This window comes from Cyanistes caeruleus, chromosome 3 (genome assembly GCF_971803275.1).
Source record: "Cyanistes caeruleus chromosome 3, bCyaCae1.hap1.1, whole genome shotgun sequence".
NCBI classification, from domain to species: Eukaryota; Metazoa; Chordata; class Aves; order Passeriformes; family Paridae; genus Cyanistes; species Cyanistes caeruleus.
The window spans coordinates 41900265-41923465 of NC_141703.1; the positions used below are offsets into that span (position 1 = coordinate 41900265).

General features: G+C 37.6%; 1 protein-coding gene across 2 annotated transcripts in view; it reads right to left on the minus strand.

Annotated features, from left to right (window-relative positions):
• The window catches only part of GPC6 (glypican 6), a 709793-nt gene that overhangs the window by 641599 nt on the left and 44993 nt on the right, over nucleotides 1–23201 (minus strand). The window lies entirely within an intron of this gene.

Consider the following 23201-nt stretch of genomic DNA (forward strand, 5'->3'; position numbering starts at 1 on the left):
GCACTTTCTGTTTCTTGATGTAATAAATCATGTTATGTCCTCCCTAAGCAGGTTAAAGAAAGTGAGAACAAATCCCGTTCATATTTTCAACTACATTTTCTAGAGGCTTCCTGCTAGCTGCCTTCAAAGAACCACAGAGAGACGGAGGCTGGGAGGGACCTCTGGAGGGGATTAGTCCCAAGCTCCTGCTCAAAACAGCACTTAATGGAAAAACTGGAAGAGATTGCTCAGTGCTTCAAGTCAGCAGACTTGAAATTCTCCAGGGAATAGATTGAGGTTGAGTTCACCACCTCCCTGTTCAGTTTTTTTCCTTACTGTAAACCACTTTTGCTCTAAATTATTGTTACTCCTTATACTCAGCTGAAATCTTTTGCATTGCAGTTTGTGACAGCCGCTTTTCATGCCTCCATTATGCACTGATGAAAGCCTGTTTTCTCTGTAATGTCCTACAGGTAGCAGCAGACTGCAGTTTCCTCCCAGAATCAGAGATCACAGAATGGTTTGTGTTGGAAGCATCTTTAAGATCACCGAGTTCCAGCCCCTTGCCACGGGCAGGGACACCTGAGCAACCCGGTCTAGCGAAACCTGTCCCAGGTGTGGCTGTGCCCCTCAGCCTGTCAGCTGCCTTTCCTCCACCTGGGTAACACCAGTTTCTTCACAGGCAGCATTTATTCTTGTGCACAAAACACTGAACATTGTACATTTCTGAGTCAAGCTTAAAAGGGAAACTGGGATTCTGCAAACCATCTACTCACAAGACTGAGTTTAAAAACACTTTGAAAATTTCCACCAGGTAATTGCAATACCTGCCAAGGGCTAATATGTTTTGGATCCATAATCACAATATTCCTGTTACGGCAAAGAGAAACTTAACCTTCTACCTAAACCACAAGTATTTAGAAAGAAAGAAAACTTCACTATTGAAATATCTTATGTTGATGTTAAAACATAACCTCTACAGCATAATCCCACATGAAGAATGTTATACTGAGGCACACAAATCTCAAATGCATAACTACCTTTACAATAAAAAGATACTTTATTTTCTTTGCAATAAAAACAGGTGGTTTTTTTCCTTTGTAAAACTGCATACTTAGTGCTGCAATAGAACCATGATATAACTGGGGATTTTTTAGGAAGCATCATATGAAGTTATTTTTCTCCTCGCCCATGTACAACTTCAAGGATTTTGCAAGGATTTTGCCAGCCACTGGGAATGAGTAAATAATGGAAGTCAAAATAAATGATGGGGTGAGATGGGACCCAGAAACTTGAAGAGAGCCTGTGGTGTTTTTTAACTCTCTAGATACAGTGCATCCCAGAGGGCTCTCTACCCTACCACCACCACCCACTGCCAGACTGCGCAAAATCCAGTGTCTCCACAGACAAAATGAATTTTTGAGACCTCTGAATACAGCAACATTAATCCACTCCATCAGCCATAAGTCACACTTTTCCACTACAGCTCACAGAACACAAATCAGGACTGGAGTCCATCAAGGCAGCCAGAAAATGTCCTTTGAACTACATTTGGGGCCTCTCTCCTTTTTTTTTTTTTTTTCTTTTTAATATAAATGCCTCCTCAGCACATTGTAGAAAGGTCCTCAGAATTTGCCAAATGACAACAGTATGTTTTGGTTTGTGTCTGCTGTACAGGTGCTTTAAAATGTCTTTAAACATTAATTTCTCAGGAGAAACAAAAAAGACACTGCAAATAAAATTCAGCCACACTTTAAAAACATACCAAGAAGCACAGTATGAATTTACCTTCTGATGTCCCTCTGCTAGTTTTTTTCCTTAGTTTACAAGAAGTTTGAACTCTTGAAAACAAAAGTGATTTTGGAAGATAAAAATTTCTTTATATGGATGGTAACTCCTGATGTTTGACAAAGCTTTCTCAGGTTCAATAATATGAGCTCATTCAAATATTTAAAAGAATTCAAATATTTAAAAGAATCCAACTTCTAAGTCTCAGCAGTACCTACTCAATTTACAGCTAACTCATTTAATCCCAAACACACTTTAACAACACTGCTCAGTCAGAAGGAAGCAATTTCACCAGAAGAAAACCAATGATTTCCATTGGAAAAAAAAATGGAGAAGAAAATGAAAGTGTAGTAAGAAAAGTACTTTTTTCTTTTTTGATCTTTGTTTCTTCAAGCTTTATTCAGCTGCATAAGGCTAATGTAATAATAAAGGCTAATTTCCTCTGGCAATCATCGTCAAAGGGATTTAAAATTAGTGCACGTATTCTGGAGCCATACTGATAAAATATGTTCAAACAATCCCTATTATTTCAAATAACACTGAAAAATGAGTGGTTTTCAACTTATTTCTAGCTATTCATTTTGGATTAACACAAAATAAGCTACTCCAAGTATTACTATCCTTGTGCAATGTATTTATATCAATATGATTACTATCTTCAGTGAAAGGTTTAATATCAACATACATGTAATTACTGGAAATGTTTCAATTTATATTAAGAAATTAAACTGTAAGATCAGCAACAACTGCCTCAACTAAATCAAAAGGTTCTTCCCACAAGCCACATATAATTTTTCTCATTTACTGAAGTTACATCTCTTTCACAGCAAAAACTGAGCCACTCAGCTTTACTTCTAAAATTACCCTTATCAACTTTGCTGACTCTCTTTGTAACACCGGGATTATACATAGTTTCAAAAGATCTCTTCTGAAAGCACTTAATCCTTTATAAAGATAAAGAATAATTCAAGTCAGAAAAATAGAAATTTATTTTGTATTAATTATTTCAATCTTTTGCTTCTGTGTGACAACTCTGTACATAAGACATTGCAGTCTAAAAATAATTCAGTTAAGTTACTTACATGTTTTGTACACAATGATTTCCCTTAACAGATGAGGCGATAAAACACAAAGTGTATTTTTAATATCTAGGCTAAATAACTTTTATTTTTAAATAATGTGACTCTAAGAAATTAATGGAATAATGGAAAATCTTAATTGAATTGATCTTAACAAAATGTGTAAGAAAAGAAATCTGGAGCAAAGGCTTCTTTATCCACCTTTGAGGAAAATAAGCAAACACACCAAATCTCTCAAATATTTTAACACTGTGAGAAAAGTCTGTTAATGGCAAGTATTACTTTTCTTTTATATAGGGTCAGGTATCCCAACACATGTTAAGCCTCCAGACACAAGACAAGGCCCTCAGATATGACACAGACCTACTAGGAGCAGCCTACCCTGCTTGGCCACAAGATCTAGCACTTGGAAGCCAGGCAGAAAACAGAAGACATCTCAAGCAGATCTAATGTCTACATGGTACAAGTGAGTGTAGCCCCAGACCACAATGTGACTCAAAACACATTGAAAAACAGCACATGAAGTGTTGCTGGTGTTTCTTTATTGACAATGAACAACCATTAATACCCAAGTCTGCCCTGGACCCAGCATCATTCAGCAGCACAGCAGAGGAGACTTGGCTTACAGTGCTCACATGACTCTGGAAAAGGTTCTACAAAACTGTGCACACAACCAGAATGCCATGTGAACCTGGAGAGCCTAAGTCTACTGCCGTGGCCCCAAGTGTGATACTAAAGAACAGGGGGCCTGGGGACAGGGTGCCAAGTATAACAGAAAAGGATCAAATGACAACAGCCTGTACACTCAGCAGAATGATAGGAACAGTCTGGGGGTTTAAAAGAGCACCCTAAATGTGTGAGTCATCACTACCTGTACATGTCACAGCTGCAGGACAAAAGCAGGGTCACTCTGGCGTTGTTAACTAACAAGTAACTAACAAGTGTGCCATATGAAAAGCACACTGGAAATATTTACTTTTTATTTATCAATGATGGACCTTTTCCAGAGAACTGTCAGTGTTTTGGGGCAAGTTAGGCTAGACAAATTGAAGGGCCCAAATGAAAACAAGAAGACACTAAAAGACCAAAACATGCAATTTTAATGAAGAAAAGCCAAAAGTGACCCCACAAGGTGCAGGTGGGAAAAAGTAGGAGCAGAAAGGAGCAAGGGGAGAGGCATTTGAATACAGCAGGCAAAACCTGGAGTAGAAAATACAACTCTCATTTGTTCCTTGTGACCACGGCAGATAACAAGAGATTATCTTAATTTGCAGCAAAGATTTATGTTTGATCTCAGGAAAATCTTTTTCACTTTAAGAACAGAATATACACAAGCAACCATCACATATGGATGTACCTGATCCTGCTTTCAGTAGAGGTGATGAATTAGATGATTTCTTCAAGACAGTTTGAGCTCCAGATTTCTGTGATTTAATGATCTCAGCTGCCTGAGAAACTTACGAGTTGCAATATGAGTATTTGCTTACAAACAATAGCTTCTACGGCAAATTAACTGAAACCCCAAATTATATGATACCAGTAAGAAGTACTAACAACAGGACATTCCTGAATTACAGATGCAAATCTTACTGTTCTTTATTCCATTTCTAAATCTGTGAGCCATTCCACCTCATGCCTGTCTGGATGCATCCAAGCAGGATTGCTGTTGACTGATTCTGTAAGTACTGTCATCACAAATGTTCAGCTCATGATCTAAAAAGTAACATCACTATGAAGTTTATGATGGAAGTTTTATAAACTATTATTCCTCTGTGGATGGGGATAAACTATTATCCCCTTCATTGGAGCTGCACATAATTTCCAATGTGTTTTCTTTCATTTGTTTATTACTGCAGTCAGTTTTTGTCCAAGATGGAATATTTAAGTATCTTAAATATTAGAACAGTATAAAAATAAACCTCACACGTTTTCCTATTCTTCTGAGAGAAAGATGATGGGGGATTTAAAGTACTGCAGTTTTGTGAATTTAGTGGGAGCAGTGGCTGAGATTAGTGTCTTGAGAACTAACGGAAAAGAGTTTTCCAGGAATTACTTGTATAAATTAGGTGTGGTTTGGACTGGCATGGTTTTTTGACAAAAGAGAGTGTAGTAGGTTTAGGAAAAAAAGCATAAAAAGATTTTGAAGGCCATGACTTATGCTGTATAGGCCAAATCAATATTAAGGAAAGTTCTCAGTTTTCGTATGTGCCACTGAACTAGAGACCTGCATTGTACCAGAGGCTGGATGCATACATGCCAGCAAGCTCTCCTCTCTGTCCTAGGACATTTTCTAGTCACCTTGCAGATTGGTGCCATCTAAGTAGACTCTCTTTTTCTTTTGCTTCAGGGTTGAGTATATTTTAACTCTTCTTAGGTGTGATTTCAGAAGAGAAATAATAAAAATGAAAAAAGCCATGCTAAAATATTTTTATCTTTCTCTCTGGGAATAAGTGCTGTTTCTGTGTTGTCTGGCCTTTCTTTCTCTCCTGCCAGTGTTTCTGAGCTTCTCAGGTGTTGCTGCTGGTCACCACACCAACACCATCACTGCCCCTACTCTGTTAAGGAGCCAAGAGTCATTGGTATAGATGACACTCTTCTGCCAGTGGATTGGCACATTTCCTCTGCACTAAGCTAAATTTAATTCTGAAATTCATACCCATATGGAAAGGAGAGTACGTAATAGTCATTTTACTGCCCACTGCCAGCAGCTAATTGCACAAATATACATGCAAAGCATATATACACACACCAGTAAAATCTGTTAAAGGATGTATGGTTTATTGCTATTTCCCAAACCATTTAGAGGATTAGAGTAATAAGTATAAAATAAATTATATATTTTCATCTTATCAGGCAAAATTAAGGTCTGCTTTCTACCATATTTGTCATCTTCTTTCAGGAGGAAAGCCTATTTATTTCAGTAAAATGGCCCGAGAATTAAGGCAGCGTTTATCCGAAGCAGCGGAAGTATTCAGCTGTTGATAAAACCAAGCTTTTATCAATGAGATCAGATGCTCCTTTCAATCCTTAACCCAATTTATCATCAGGGAATATACAAACAAGATCCATGCTTGAACCTTCACACAAATCAAGTAAAGAAGTGTACAGTTACATGCAAATGATTATTAGGAAGCACATCTGATTCTATAAAAAATGTTTAGCCTTTGATTGATGTTGGGAGAGGGGGTGAGTATGATCCCTAAGCAGGTACCTTTTTCATTCAGTAGCCCAGACTGCATGAAGAAAATTTTATTTGTATCCTGTTCATTAATGATATAATCAAGAAATAAAATTACACGTAAAGACATTTAATATCCTGTAATTTTTTTCTCCATCAGAGAGCACCAGTCTTTTCATTTCAGTTCCCTAAGAGTTGTGTGCTGAATATTTTTGTTTGTATTAAGGATTTGGGGAATGTTCTATTTAGCAGGCGTAAGTGTTCCACAATGATTTCTAGGTAAACAATACTAATAAAACATAGTATTTTTCATAATCTAAAATAATTGTTCAATTTGCAATTCAATTCAATAAATCTTTCTTATTTGTAGATTAGTCACACCAAAAAAATTGTTATTATTCTGTAATCCATTTAGAGAAATATTGACCAAATTTATTATTATGCAATGAATAAAAAGCACACAAAAATAAATAACATGTAAGAAACAGGATCTGAATAACCTCTGAAAGCTACTTCCATACAATATTGTTTTGGACTTTACATATTTTATGCAAATATTCCCCAAAAGTATGTATGGAGCATATTACAGCCACCAGAATGTCACATTAATCACAAGAAACCACACTATTAGATACCATTGTTTACTCTTTAGACTTTGCCTTGCTGGATCAAAATCCTACATTTTATGGTAAACATAAGCTTAATAATCGGCTTTCTCTTGTACAGCTTTCTGTTTGTGACTGGTGTGTTATTTCCTATTTGAACATTCATTTGTTCTAAAGCAATAGCTGGCCACTATTTTCAAATACATATATATTGTAAGGGAATTCCGATTTTTTAAATTTTTTTTCTGGTCTTTTATTTCAACTGAAAACTTCTCTGGGATGCATTATAAATGTTTAGAAGATGATTCATCAGTCAGCAGTAAGGGCAACATGCAAACAGACAGATGGACAGAGAGAGACAGATGCTTTACCACACCTCAAAATGAGCAAATCCCTTAGGAGCTGTAGGCAGACATGAGCTAAAGGTACCAGTGTCAAGGAAGATGCAATGACCAGCTCAAGCCAGCTGCCACATGAGTCACACAAGGTGCAGCAGCAGAAGTAGAATGATTTTACCACCAGAGTGCTGCAACAACAATCTGCCTGGGGACACCAGCAATGGAGAACTGAAGCTTATCAGCTGGGGCTGTCACAAAACTGACACAACCAAGGCTTCAGATTGATGGTGGCATGGCCACCACAGCTGCTACACAATCTTGTACGATGCTACCAAGCATCATTGGGTCAGGTTCACATGGAAAAAATCACCAGTCTGGGATTCTGTGACTGTGAAAAGATCCTTGATGCTGCCCCAGAGAGCAGTTTCAGTCTTTTCAACAAGTGGTAGTTAAAAAGCAGTCAATAGGAGTGTTTATGATAAGGATCAGCATTACAGGTCTACAGAGATCAAGTGCAGCAATCTGTGATTCTGATAAAAACTGGTCCAAAGGGTCTTCTGAGGTCCCTTCCCACCCATGCTGTTGTATTACTCTGTGACTTAAAATAAACAAAATCAAACATGAACCATTTATGTCAGGTTTGATTTAGATACCTAAGCTCCTTCCCAACCCAGAAGCTTGTCATATGGCAATCAGAGGCCAAGGATGTCCAAATGAAGTAGAGTTGCACTCCACATTCATCTTTTCCTTTTTCCAAAAGCTAACACATCCCACCTGGATGAGAAAAGCAATGCCTTCATCAGAACCACAATCATTTTGCTTGGCTTGGAAACAGTTCCTGAAAGAGGAAAGACAGTGTGACAAGGACAGAAAGCAGGCCATGCTGAAGAAGTAATGCTGCTACTTTCTCCTCTTCATTGCATAGAAAGGCCTCCTGCCATTAAATAGACCTTAAATAAAACATGCAGATAGTTCTGATGAGTCAAGAGGCAGCAAGCCAAATCTAAGGTGCTGAGGTACAAGGGAATCATTCTGATAACTTCCATGGATTTTAGCTTACATCTTGTTTATCCTGGACAGCCACGAAGACCAGGGAGAAGTTACATGGTTTTTTTTCCATGCAGAATGGGTTCTGATGATTCTACAAAGAACTCTTAATCATTGATACATGAGGCTTTACCATAGCTTCATACATAGCCAGAAGACATTTTGAAAGTTGCTGCTCTGGGAATTTGTCTATTTGGAAAACAAAATTAAACTCAACAACTTGTTGAAGAAATTTCAAATTGTTGGACATGTCTACTAAACTAAGCTTACTTTAAAAACATGGCTTTCCTGGTGTCTACATGAATGGCTTTGCCAATATGCTTAAGAGCTTTCCTAAAACATGTTTTGGTTCACAGTCCCTGTTTGAAGAGTATGATTACTACCTTCTGTAATATGAGATAGTATCACAGAATTTATTTGTTGCATTTGATTCAAACATTGTAATTTAAAATATTTCATATAAAAACCACTTCTTTATCTCAAAAAAGTATGGAAAAAGAAAAGCGATTTAAAATTAAAATTTTCAAGTTCAAAGCTAAACATGTCATTTTCTTCACACGTATTTGACACTTGGCCATAAGTTTTCAGAAGATGCAAATAATTTAAACTTTGCTAATTTGTTTACATTCATACTGCATTTAACTTGATATATACATTCTTGAAAATCAGGAAATTGTAATCCTTTACATATTCTGGAAAACAGTTTGGATCTTGATTTAGTTTCTTATCCATACTCCATCACTTACTACCTAGCACTTCTGTGTCACTAAAACACTTCCATTTCATTTAATAATAACTTCCTTTTGCATTCCCATCATATTTAAAGTATTTTACAAAGTAGGCTTAGGTTGGAATTAAAATATTGCAACTTTATGTTATACTGTCATTAAATGCAGAATCTGCTCAATCTATCCATAAATAAGCTGAAAACTGATTTTCAGAAACACTCATCTTTAAATAGAAATTCGAGTAAGAAGAAAAAATATCTCCTAAATTACACAAAAATATGGGTTATGTATGTCTATTTGCCTCTATTTATGCAAAATATAATTTAGCATTAATGAAGTGTCATAAAGTTCAGAATGGGAATCTATCTGTCCCAATATTTATGCTATACACATCTACCTTTAAGGAATTCATCATATGCACTTGTTCCAATCACAGAAGAAGGCATCCCATCCTAACACTAACCAGATCAGCAGTGATCAACTGGAGCAGTCTGGAATTCTGCTAAAAATGAGAGGTGTTTATTTCTTTCCATTACACGTCATTTACAGTTCTTGTTTGATGCAGCCATCTAAAGTAAGGTGAGAAGAGTTATTCTGGGGTTCCTGCTACTTTGCCACCATTACTGATTAGCCAACAAAAGCTGAACTTCTAGCAAAGGCAGTGTTCATCCGAAGAGCACTGTATAAACAAATATACTGGGATTATTTTGTGAAGATAGAATTTAAAATTTAACCCACTTATCAAACTATAAGAAGCAAAATCAAGGCTTTAACTTACTGTTAGTTCCTAGAAGACTTTCATCCCTCCTAGAAATGTTTATATTTTCTGAGAATTTTAGACCTTTTGTTGCAAGCTTTACAATGTAGAACATAAAACAGGTAACAAAGGTATTCACTGAACAACAGTAAATGGACCTAGCATTGTCAGGGGGGAAAAGGAAAATAGGAAAACCAAGAAGTACATCACCAGTTCAGAAAAATCAAATTCAACAAAGTAGCTCTTCACTGACAAGGAGTAATTGGAATTACTCCCACAAGACACAATTTAGACAAACCAGCAACCAGATGCTAAGCAATAGTTTCAGTGATCTTTTCTTTCTAAAGAGTCTGTACACAGGGAAAAGCACAATTTGCATTCTTACTGTCCTGCAAACGTCATTGCATCATAGGGCCTCACAGTGCACTGCCTTGGAAAGTACAAGGACTCTCTGAAGTGCTGTTTCTTAAAAAGCAAAAAGCCTAAGCTGTAACAATAATTAATTTCAAAATATTGTCTTTGGAGAGCTTCTGGTGAAACATACACAGTACACCAGAGGAAGTGCAGTGAATAAATGGAATGAAATGGTAGTTAACATGTACACTTTTTCCTCACCTGTGCTTATAAAACATAATTAAACCCATCTTATCTTACAAAACATCATCATTGATAATGCTTCCAATTTTACTTCTGGCAGAAGTTGTCGTACTCCAGGCTTTTAGTATACGACAATGACCACATCACTAGATTTTATTACCCTACTTAAAACCTCTGTAACAAAAGCTGAGGACAATCTTTACAAGATTCAGCATTGTCATTAAGAGCAAAATTATGTTCAAGAAGTGAGGAGGGATTATAAAGAGATAACCTTGTAAAGCTACTGATGGAAAAATCCTGCTTGTGTGAAAAGTAAATGATCAAAGTTCTCTCTATTATCTCTTGGGAGAATGGAGAAAATGCCAGCTATCATTTGAGACCATGGGCTGTATACTGGTATGAATAACTATATTACTGATGCTGAAATACCCTAGTGCAAGATATAATTGAAAATATGTATTTTGAGGCACAACCAGCAAATATGCTATAGCTGTATTCACATGGTTGGTTTGCGCTTTTTTTCCCCCCTCTAGATTAAAATTGAAAGGTTTTATCCCTTTTCCTACATGTACATAAACAAACTATTGTTCTCAGCAAGCCAACTTTATGCAATGAAGATGATTAAACATGCAAACTATTCTAGTACTCCTTATTGCATATATATTCAAGAATCTGAAATTTAAAGTTTTAAACAGATGATTTAAAAAAATCCAGATTTGTCTTATGATTTTTTTTTCTCAAAAGATACTTTGTATGTAAATACAAAATCCTTCCACAGACAATCTGCATAAATACAGGAACAAATTCAAATTTCAAAAAGAAACACACCTAAATTATACACAATCACTTTCAAAAGAGATCATTAATAACAATAATTTTCCACAGCCATACTGATAAAGCAACATCATACTCTTCTATCAATGTGAACCTGATTTAGGACTCCCCATAAAGCTGCAAGGCAGGGCACAAAATCCAATATGGTTATTGTCATGATGAAGTAGATTTTCAAAAATACTCTGCATCTAATGACCATCAAAACTGGCCTTTACTTTCTGGTAATTCTGGCAGAGAAAAACTACCAATATTGAGAAACAGACAAGAGACAGTTAATGGCTAAAAGTTTAGAAATACTATCTGTCTGGTTGTTTTTGTTTTGTTTTTTTTAATTCCAGCATAGGTTTCAGCATCTCTTGTGGCAGTCAGTTGTTGCCCTGTGGTTAGAGGAAAGAAACCCAAATTTCCCTTTTTCTTCTAATTGCTAGTAAGCAATTGCTTCATGGGATATGGTTATGGCCAGCACAACACAGGACAGTATGAAGAGGAGAGTAAGTCTGGACACGTAGAATGTACCTGTCATGACAATTTCCCTTTCCCTTCCATTCTTGCACATAGTATGTCACCCCTCATCTCAGTAATTTCCTTGTCTCTTCTCTTTAGTTCATCAAACACTACTACTCACATCACTTCCCCACCTCAAAAGAGGAAGGTCAAAAACTAAGTAGAGATGAAAGAGTAAGTAGAAAAAGGGTTAATTCTGGCCATCACAAAAATTTTCAAACAACTACAGGGAACACAGGGAAGAGCAGATATTTCCTGCATCAGCACAAAAAGGAATATACTATTTCTGACTGTACTGGCTGTAGGTCCCAAGGCTTGTGTAGATGTGAGAGGCTGCAGGGGATGGACTCTGTGGCAAGAAACAGGGTGGGCATCTGACTGCTGGCTAAAGTTAACCCACCAGCTCATGCATAGTCAGGGTCACCTGATATTGTCACAATCTGAACTAAAATATCCCAAAGCCTCTAGAAAAATCAAAGAAAGAATATTTAACAATGTTAACCTCAATTCTGCCCTCTTTAATAATGGGGTCAGAACATTTCCACTACAGATGCTGAAGAATGGTTTAGAAAAATCATGGGAAAAGAAATCATTATGTGAAATCAAGAGGAGGGCATTAGGCATAAGCTAAAAGACAGCCACTCCTTTCCCTATGGTTTCTACTCTGAATCTAATACGCATCAAACAGCCCTTGGAAACTTCATAACTTCTTTTTTAAGGAACTTAAGAATAAAAAGAGAATGTGTCATCTTTGGAAGGGGAGTCAGGTTTCTCAGGAAGTATTTAAGGGGGCTGTTAGGGTATGCAGGAAAAAAAATCAGGGAGGACAAAGCTCAGTTTGAACTTAATTTGCCAAGTTTTGTTAAAGATAATAAAAAATATTTTCCTTAACTGCCTCTATGTTATTGCAGAGATTTGAATCATTCCTACTGCTATTTTGTTTTGCATCCTAATTTATACATGCCACCCTACTTTTATCAGTCATATGGAATCTTAGCACTGGAAGTGAGACATACATAGCTCTTCACTGATACACATTTAGGCGTCTAAATCTGAACAAGTTCCCACCATTATAAACATCAATGGACAGAACTGAATACTTCAATACAGACATCTAAAATAATTTGAGAAGGTGTGTGGCACCCTTAACGCATACATGGAGATGATAAAACACAGGCTCTGCAAAGACCTGTAAAGCCTCTTTAGTACTTATTAGATTCCCATCATTGGGATAAACTGGGCTATGTCAACTACAACTCACGATAAAAATTCTGCCCCAGCTGTTCTTGAAGACACAGGGAAAGCATGGGTCCACTACCCAATCTCCATCTGGGCCTTGTCACATTCACTAGCCCTACATTCCTGCCTCAGATGCAGCAGGACAGCTCAGATAGTATTTGACACCTAAACTGAGGTAACAGAGTCCAATTCTACCCTTGCTTGTGAAGCTGACATGCAGACACTCATATTTAGGTGACAAAAACTTAAAGCTTCAGGCTTCCATATTCATTCACAACACTGGCAAGTTCCTTCAACCAATCCCCCACTCTTCAGCACATTTGAACTCAACGCTGTGAATGGAAGTTGGATAACAAACAAGACTTATGCTGCACTGAAAAACTTGACATACAAGAAACTCCACTGCTGTTTAGGCGTACCATTGTACAACTACTGCTTTTTACAGTAACTACCTGTCTGTTCAGGAGGGCAGCCTTAGATTATTTTGGGGCATAGCTGCAAGTGCTTTTCATAAGCTCTAGTCAACATTACTTTAATTCATCATTTTCTGGTAATATAAAATATACTACTATATTGTATGAGAGCTTAAAGTAATTGAACACAAGAGCTGAAAGTGCCCTTGGCAACCTTAACTCTGGAGCAGGTTTTTGGAAATGTAGACTTGCTAAGAATCGCAAATCAACACCACCACTGTGAAAGTGCAATTTTGCCAAAAGGTAGATGCATGCAGGACAAACTCTCTAGCTGCTTCTATGCTTTTTCTCTTTTCTTTTTTTTCCCACTGCTGCCTGTGCAGAGTCCTAAACAGCATCTCAGTTGACAACCACACAGCTCACCAGCTCAAAACCCAGAACTTGTTTGCACAAGGAGAAACAAGACCTCGAAAACTATTCATTACCATAATATCTTAAGACACTCACAGATGGTTTTACAAATCAGCCAGCCATCTGGAATCACCTACATTTTTATATAAATTCTGCTCATTCTCTTGTTCATTATCTGGTGGTTTAGTTTTCAGTCAACAGGTTTCTGGTCAACAGAGCTAGCTTTGCAGAGAGTAAAATTGTACACAGATGAAAAACTACCTAAAAAGCAAGCAGGAAAATTAAGTTTCAGGAAAAAGACTGTGGCAAGTGGAAGTGCAGAAAGAAGCGATAAAGTACAGTGAGAACTGGGAGAAAGATAAGACATGGCAGGAAAGGAGACCAATGGAAATGAAACAAAACTGTGAGAGAATTCTGTGATGGCAGAAATGACAAGGTTTGTCAGAAAGTGTGTATTTCACCAGAACAGATGCAGCTATCCTACTCATAGCATCTGGGTAATTGAAAACACTGGCAGCAGCTAGAGCAGCAGCTAAAGCATGGCTGAGAACCCAGCAATGCAAGCTCATCCGAGATTCTTGAAGACAGAAGACAACAGCACACAAAAAAGTTACGTGGAAGTACTGGGTGTATGAATAACAAATCAGTGCCAGAAATCTTGACAGAAACTTAGCAAATGCAAAGCAATTTGTTGATCATGCCCCTGTCTATGAATTACATTCATAATTCTACTTTTAATAGCACATTCTGAGAGAAATAAACAACAGAACAAAAGGGAGCACGGGTGAAATCTGGAGAGATGAATCCTTCCTACAGGAAGATGTAGGTCCTTTTTACTATGGGCCTATGTATTAATTATTTCTCTTCTTGATACTTTTCAAGGTGCACCACACTGCTATGAATTTACTGATTTTAACTGTCACAAGCACTTTGTCATGGAAGCAATAACCCCAACACACATCTAGAGAATTAGTCATATAGTCACAGAATCATTTAGGTTGGAAAAGACCTTCAAGATCACTGAATCCAAATATTAACCCAGTACTGCCAAGTCTATCACTAAACTATCCCTAAGTGCCACATCTACGTGTCTTTGAATACCTCCAGGGAGGTATTTAAAAGTCACACATTGCAACTGTCAAAGATATATTTTTCAGAGGTCAGTATATTTCAGTTAAGTGTTACCTTTCAGTTAATTAAGTAAGAATGACAGCAAGCTAACATCCTGAGGTTTACTACTTTTTAAAACTTTAACAGGGTATTAGAAACATAAAGATCTATTATTTAGTTGTGCTGTTGCTGTTCACAGATTTAATTTAGATCCTGAAGTACAGAATTCAGGCTGACAATATAATTTTTTCCATCATTTACATTCTCTAAGTGTATCTCCACAAGAAAAAACTGAACTTCTAGAATAGTTGATATATCCTTTTTTTTCTGAAAATGAAGGAAATGGAAGGAAAATATTAACCTGTTGTTAAACAAGAGGTGAATTAATCATCAAGAATGCTGGAAAGGCAGAGGTTCTCAACACTTTCTATACTTCTGTCTTTACCAGCTCTGGTGGGCCCCAGATCTTAGGGCCACAATTCCAGGACGACACAAACACAGACCCACTGTCGTGAAGGAGGAGTTTGTGAACTGCTGTGGAAGCTTGTCCTCGATAAACCGATGGGCCCTGATTGACCAACAGTTCTACACCTAGAACAATCAGGCATTGGAATAATTTCCCCAGGGAAATGAAGGATTCCCCAGCACTGGGCACTTCCAAGATCCAGCTGAATAGGGTGCCAGGCCATCTGGTGGTCTAGATTTTGCTTTTGCCAAGAAAGGCTGGACCAGATCACCCGTGAAAGTCCTTCTAATCTGTATTCCATTATTTTAAAATTCTGTGAAAACATAAAGATTTTTTAAAAACCCAAACCTAGGGGAAAAAAATTTTCCACCTAAATAAAACTTACTTAATATATTTCTTAATTCAGAGAATTGTTTTGTTTTTTGTTTTTTTACAAAGAGAAAGTACTAAAACCTTAATACTTTTTACCTTTTATTTTTGTAAATAAAGTGAAAGGCAAGAAGACCACCACTCAAAAAAAAGATATACTTCAGTGCAAACATTCTGAAAAACTAAGAGAGTTCAGGATGTTAGGAGTCCAGATCCAGTCTGAAAAGTACTTCAACATCTGTCCAATTTTAACCCCTTGCTCTGGCTCCACCTGCTCCAAATAAAGACATGCTTATATGCATTGTTGCAAAGAACTGATCCAAAGCACACAGTTAAAAATTAATATGTTAATCATAGATTATAAAGCCACAAAGATCTCAGTGATCCTCTAATCTGACCTGCTGCATAATAAAGGACAGAGGATTATCCTGACTTTATTCTAGTTCTTCAGTCATGTGCTTCCAAGTGCTTTTTTCAGGGCTTAAGAATCCTTTTCTTCCTCAAGTGGAAATAGTTTAGAATACACTTAAGATAAGTTTTGTTCCCTTCAAAGTATATAGCAGCCACTTGTAAAGAAAAAGCATTAAAAATGAAAATGATACCATTAATATAAATGAGAGAAAACTAGCCATAGCTCTTCGTGTCTTACTTTGATATTTGAAGTGCCTTTCCAGATGAGATTTTATACATGCATACAGATATATATATATATATATGAAGGTGTAGATAATTATCAACTACAGATTTTCCAAACACTCATATTGTAATTTTCAGATAGAAGCAGAGGGACTTGAAATTATTGAGTAATACTAGGTAACACTGGCTTCAAAATAATTCAGAGTTATTCAAAGGATATGCAGGGCTTTTCTGGCTACAAAAGATGCTTTTTCCTTGTCAAGAGGGCCAAACTATGTTGATATATAATACAGTACAAAGGTATTAAGGTACTGCCAGTCCTGATGAGCCCACTGCACCTGTTTAGCATATAGCCATTCTGAATGAAATAGGAGAACTTCTCGAAAGAGTTGCCTATCTTCATCCTGGTTGTGGGGAAGACAGCCCAGCGTAACTGGGATAAGGAGCTCCAGTCTTCTCACTGCATCAGCAGCAATTTTTTTTTTTTGATAGTAAACAAAGACTGAATTATACCTAACATACTTATAAATCAAGCATGTGTGCAATTTATTCTTGGTGGACAGCACTAGCGGGGTAGAAATAAATAAGAAATTGCTTTAGCTTTACTTAAAAACTGTATGCATACTGAGATAGATACTCTCCTAGCCATAATGGCTAGAAATTTGTAACCCAGCCATAGGAGTTACTCAGCTGATCAAAGGCAATTGCTTTAGCTGCCTCCTTTGGAGTTTTGTTCTAAAGTTTTACAGCAATCCAAACCACTCCAGTGGAGCTGACGCAGGTAGGACACGCAACCTGCTAAACTCACATCTTTAAACCATCAGGGCATCTCAAATGGGACCACTGCAGCCAACTGATTCATAATCAGTGTGTTAACTTTACTGTGGCCCAATTAGCGCTCCTAGCTATGCTGTCCGGTTTGCTTAAAAGTGTGCTTTCTATACAAGAAGTCTGGACCTCTGGATCACACTCAGATTTCTGTTCTGAAGGTGAATAAAGTCTTTATTGAATTTTCAATCACACTGGGAGGCAGAGCAGAAAACTGAACTGCTCCTGGCAAGGGAAAATGCCATATGCACAGTGCATGCAGAATGTACAAGGGCACTACAGAGGCTTGGTACGCACACCAAAGGACTGGGGATTTGCAGTCAACAGTACTCCTTAGAACAATTTGAGAGCTCTCTCTCGTACTCACTACACCTATATTCCAGATGCTAGCAGGTTCCTTCCCAGCTCAGTCAGATCCTGCAGGGAAGTACAGAAAAGCTATTGGTTGACTTGAGAGGAAAGCTGGGTGTCTTCACACACTGTGAGCCCTCTAGTGGGCTTCAATGTCTTCTATAAGCCAAAGCCATACAAACTTCAGGGACCAGCCCTCAAGACATCATCCTGGTCCTGCATTTTGGTGCACCATTTTGCTAAGCACGATGCTTTGAAGTCCTGTGCACAAGTCAAATGCCCATTTCAACAAGAGTGTTTCATTGCAGTTGGGGGAAAAGGAAAACCTGCAACAACTCTAAGCAATTCATGAAAACCAGTGTTTATTTTGGTTTTTATACAACCAAACAAAAAAAAAAAAAAAGGGATTTGAGACGTTAAATTCCATCTGTGTAGTTCATAGGAACTGAAATTATGAATTTTAACTTCCCTCCAGTTACTGGAAATAACAATTGTGCTCTCAGCCTTACATAAAACCAACAGAGAAACTGGCAGATCAGTGTTTGCTGCCTAAGAGCATTACCTGCAACCAACAACTACTGTTATTGTACTACACAATGGAGGTAACTGAAGTGAACTTGCAGTTATAGGCTTTTTTAATTGGTCTTGCTAGGGGGCATTTTTTGTGCCCTTTTTGTTTTTTTCCTTTGAAGCCATAAGACACAAACCATGAAGCAGTGAAAGCTAACAGGAGCTGTCAGCAGTGTACTTATTTACCCTGCTACCACTTCAGGTAATACAATCCTCCCCCTCCCCCAATGTAATTTCCTCTTAATCATGTTATAAAATCTGTTTTGCGTTGTTCAGGTCAAATGGAGTCCGAGGTAAAAATAAGTAGAAGGATCAGCAAGGGATGGGTCAGTGCAATGGGTCAATATTTTTCGAGTAATTGGTTCTTAAAGAATGTAATCTAAATTCTTGGAAAATCAGTAGAATCTCCAAGAAAAGTCTGGGTTTGATATAATTGAACAGAAAATATCACAAAAATATAAATATAAGGCATCAGTCTTGAAACTAGATTTGCTGCATTTCACTTGTTCACCTTTCAGAGATAACATCATTTAAAGCAATAACACCTACATAATATCAGGTTTGAAATCTTTTTTAAAAATATTTTTCCAGGATTGCAATTTACGCTTTGAAAAATAACACTTGCACACATTTACCAAAGAAGATTGGAAACAATTCAATTTTTTTTGCTGAAATTGCACACAGCAGAGGATTCTGTTTAATTACATGTTTAAAGTACCTAGTCAGTTTGAGCAAATGCAGTAAATCAAATGTAAATGTAAATACAGCAATATACTAATACAATTTCTACAAAAAGCAGTATTTATGAAATAAAAAAATCCCAGCAAAATCCAGACAAGCATATAACTAGAGTACCTTTTAGGAAGCATGCTATACCTATGCAAAAATAATCACAATAATTTGCTGAAACTAAATTCATTATGGTAGACCATAAAATAACCCATTTAAAATTTTAGCTTGGCTTCTCCCTCTTATATTATCACAAGCAAATGTATTTATTTATTATTATGAAAGTACACATATGAAACAAAGGAGCATTTAAGAAAATACTGGCCTTTGGTGCCAACAGATCAACAGTCCTTTCCTAAACAGATAAGAAATGTGGTCTTTTTTCCACTATGCCTTATATACAATAAAGATTTTAGTACAATTTCATGATTAGGACATTCTGATTTATAATTTTTTTTATATTATTTCATCCCAAAAAACTACAATCTAAGAAAATACAAAAATTTTAAAAAGAATAGATCAGAAAAAAAGAAAACATGAAGTGATTAATACTGCAATTAAAGATTTTACAGACATAGTAATGAATTTCAAGACAATAATTTGAGTGTAACAGGTGTTTTCAAGAAGAAAAATTTCTTTCCTGATACATATTGTTCTGGAAGAACAAACACATGAGGAAAGAATACTACTTTTGAACAAAGGTTAATACACCTAACAGTACGGATGAGTACTGGAAATACCAGAACTATCATTTGGGTTTGCCAAGATTAATCCTGGATCATGTATGATATATGACCTGTCCTAGTTTTGCTTGCAGGTGCTGAGAAGGGGCGCAGCCTAGAACTGTGTGGGTGTGTGTAGCTATATGGCTATTCTATATAGCTCCCTGGGGCAGAGCTTTGGAGGGAAGAAAAGGTGAGCACACCCTGGAAGTGGCTCCATTTTCTTCCCTTTGCTTCTGAGGGGAGGTTGACAGGACCAGCCCTGCAGACTCCCTCCTCCTCCTGCTGCTGCCCATCCTTTCCCTTCCCTCGGGAAGAGCACAGCTCCAACTGACAGACACAGCCCAGGGGAGCACTGGGCTATCAGTGTGGGAAGCAGCCGTGGGGAACAGAAAGCAGTGGGCACAAGCCCAAGCCTGGCACAGCCCAAGCCAAGCAGAGAGGAGGAAACACAAATACTGCTAACCACAGCCGAGCCCAGCAGTCCAGGAGCGGGTGGTGCAGCATGGACAAACTGGCTTTTGGGAAGTTTGTTCATCATTGTTTTTCACTGTCTCAGGGACAGAAAGCACAAGCCTTGGAGAGCATCCACCATCTTGTCTTTGTCTTGGTGGCCACAAAGAAGTAAGTCAGGGTGGTGAACACTTCCTCTTTCGTATACTTTGTTATTAATATTATTGCTGACACTGTGTGTTTCTCATCCCACTGCTGTTTGTTTTCAAGCAATGTTTATCTTAATCTATAGTCTCTGCCTTTGTCCCCCTCTCACTGGAGAGGAGTGAGGGGAAGGAGAACAGCTTATATGGAGTTTAATTACTACTTCTTTTTTTTTAAACCATCACTGATCTAATCACAGAATCATATAATTACAGAATTATTAAGATTGGGAAAGTCCTCCTAGATCTTCAAGTTCAACCTTGACAATAACACAGGGCAAAATACTGAAAAACACAGTATTTGTGGCTTCCTAGGATTTGTTTCAACAAGCTTCTCCACCATGAATTGAAGAAGGCATCTTAGCAACATTCTCCATGACACTCACATGCAAGTACAAGAAGGGCAGAAGAGCCCTGCACGTTGACCTCCGTACTACAGGAGCTATGACCTCCTTCATCAATCTCTTCTTCAGCTACACTGAAGCCACTGCTGTTTTGATAAGGGACCAACAATACCTGCTATACTTGAATCTCACTATAATCTGAAACCATGGATGGCCAGTAAACTACCGTATGAAGACAGAACACTCCTTGGACCCTTATGTCCACCAACTTTTACATGCATTTTACATCCCAAATAATGAGAATTATATTACCAGAAGTAACTGCAAGAATTGAAACAAGAACTATTCCAAAATATTTTTTTCATGAAGACAGTTGAAACATTTGTATTCTACTCCTGCATTCCTCTCTGTTATTGCTGAAGGAAACCTCAGTACAATGACAGTCCTGTATCAGGTAATCTCTGCCCTGAGTTGTGAAAGACATATCTGCATTTTTTAAAACACATCTGTAAATTATGCATATCTCCTTAATTTACATCACTCAGTTACTTTGCTCTTGAAGAGCTTGTAGTGAGGTCCACAGGCCTACCTGCAGGTGATGCAACACTTCTCTCTGATCATTACTGATAACACAAAAACTTGTCTGCCTGCTCCTTTACTTCTTCCAGAAGCCATTTAGAGTGCAAGAATGTAATATCCTTCCACGAAAGTAACACTGAATGATCCCCACTGTTTAATATTTCTCCATGTCTCTCAGCTCCTCATTACACTTACCAGTAATTTGCCTGCTCATCTGCTCAGAGCAAAGTGCCAACAAGCACTCTGCAGTTTCACCAATGTCACTGTCCAGAGCCTTCCCTTACAGGGTTGTTTTCATACTTTTCTGCATCAATACAGTATTCATCTTTGTTAGGTTTTTAACCTGTTTCCAACAAGTCTCTTGAGAACACTCTCAGTCACCTGGACAGACACTCTGGATTACCCAACATGTGCAATACTTCAGCTGTTTTAAGCAAACAAATTTGTGGTCCTATCTACAAGGCTGTATTTACACTTTTCTCTCTAAAAAATTCCTAAAACTAAATAGAACTTAAATATTCTTTTTCTAAAAAGACATGCAGCATATCTTTATGGAGACTCCAGCTTCACCCTGGCACTAAAATGGATTAAAAGAAAAAAAAACAAACAAAAAACAAAAAAAACACCGCAGAGGCAAATGCATGAAGTTATTTTACTGTGCATAATTATGAGTGATGACTGAGTAGCTGATTAATCAAAGTACAAGTACTCTCATGCTTCCATGAAACAGAAGCACAGAATATGTTATGGATATGATCTAAAATGAAAATTATAAAAATAAAAAAAGATATCTAGTACACAGAATATACCAGTTCTCTTTTCTAAGCATAAAAGGAATTAGGAAAGGAATTTTCAAAATAAATTTAAAAAAAACATCCTAGCACAGGCACAGCTTTTTAATTGCACATAGCAGAGGCCAGTTACAACAGAAAAATTATTGCCTAAAACTTAAAAAATTAATTTCTCATACAGAAACTGCAGAACCGTTTTTGATCACCTCCCATAAATACTAACTATCCGCCAACCAAAACAATACTTCCCACCACTATGAAAGACAAGCTGATGACCCACAACTGGGAACAGAGCATTTGTACAGAGTGTACACTGCTCTCCTTACAATCAGGACAGGAATGCTCACATTACCTTTAATCCAGGTGACCCTGTAGCAATAGTAGTGAAGAAATTATAACCACGAGATCAGCAGTGCCTGGAAAGCCCAGAAGGTAGAGATCCCACTGGCCTCATAAAGCTCACATTAAATCTAATGCAAGTACATTTAACACATAATAAAAGGAGTAAGGTTTGCATTACTTTTTTTCACTGTTTATTTGTGGGTGGTCATATGCAAGCCCAGGAGTTGGACTTTGATGGTTCGTGTGGGTCCCTTCCAACTCAAGATATTCTGTGAGCGAACAGCACAAGACACTACAGAGAAATACCTAGCAGCAGATGCTGGCACATGCAAAGTGATGGAAAGTCAGAAAAAAATACTCAAGTGTCAAACTTAAAAGCTAAAATTAACAAAACCTGATTCAAAGGGGTTTCAGCAAACACCTGAATAATGAAAAATTTACCACATTTTACGGCCATTAGAACATCTCCAGCTCTTCAGCCTTCTTCTGTCCTAGTTTCTACTAATGTTTTTCACCTAATCGGCACCTCTTGACAGAAACAATGCTGTAATAAGCATTGTTTGCCTAATTAGAAAGGTGCAGTGCCCCTGAGTTGTGTATTTTACTTCCCAGGTGCAGATAATTTTGGTTACAGAGACATCATGATCTCCCACAGCTCGCTTGATGGGCAATGTCACAAAGCTTTGGTGTCTTGATCCTTTGCCATCACCCAGGCATAAAAGATTCAGGAAACAAAGCTACACATTTTTTATCTATGCATTTGTCTTCAAGCGTAGCACACTGGGCCTGGTGCCACCTCAGAGAAAATCGGCAGGAGGTCTGAGAGTGACCATAAAAAAGAGGGATCGGCACAAATGTGAGACCCGAAAAGTAAAGATCTTTAATTAGCAAAATAACAAATGCAGAATCTGAAGAGCATTTGGGGATGCACACAAAAGGCTGGAATCCAGGGTGGAACAGTAATTTATATAAGATAGGTTGAGGGTGGAGTTTGAGGGGAAGGAACCAGTAAGAACTGGAGATTAGGGATATGCAAATTAATACAGCAAAATTTAACCACTAACAAAGAGACCATAGAACTTTCTAGCATGATTAACATATAACTACTCTGGGGGTCTTATGGGTGAGCTTTTGCTCACCCCAACTAAAGGAGATCCTTCTTCTCGGGGCCCGGGGCAAAGCCCCTCATCAACCTCTTGCCCAGACGGACT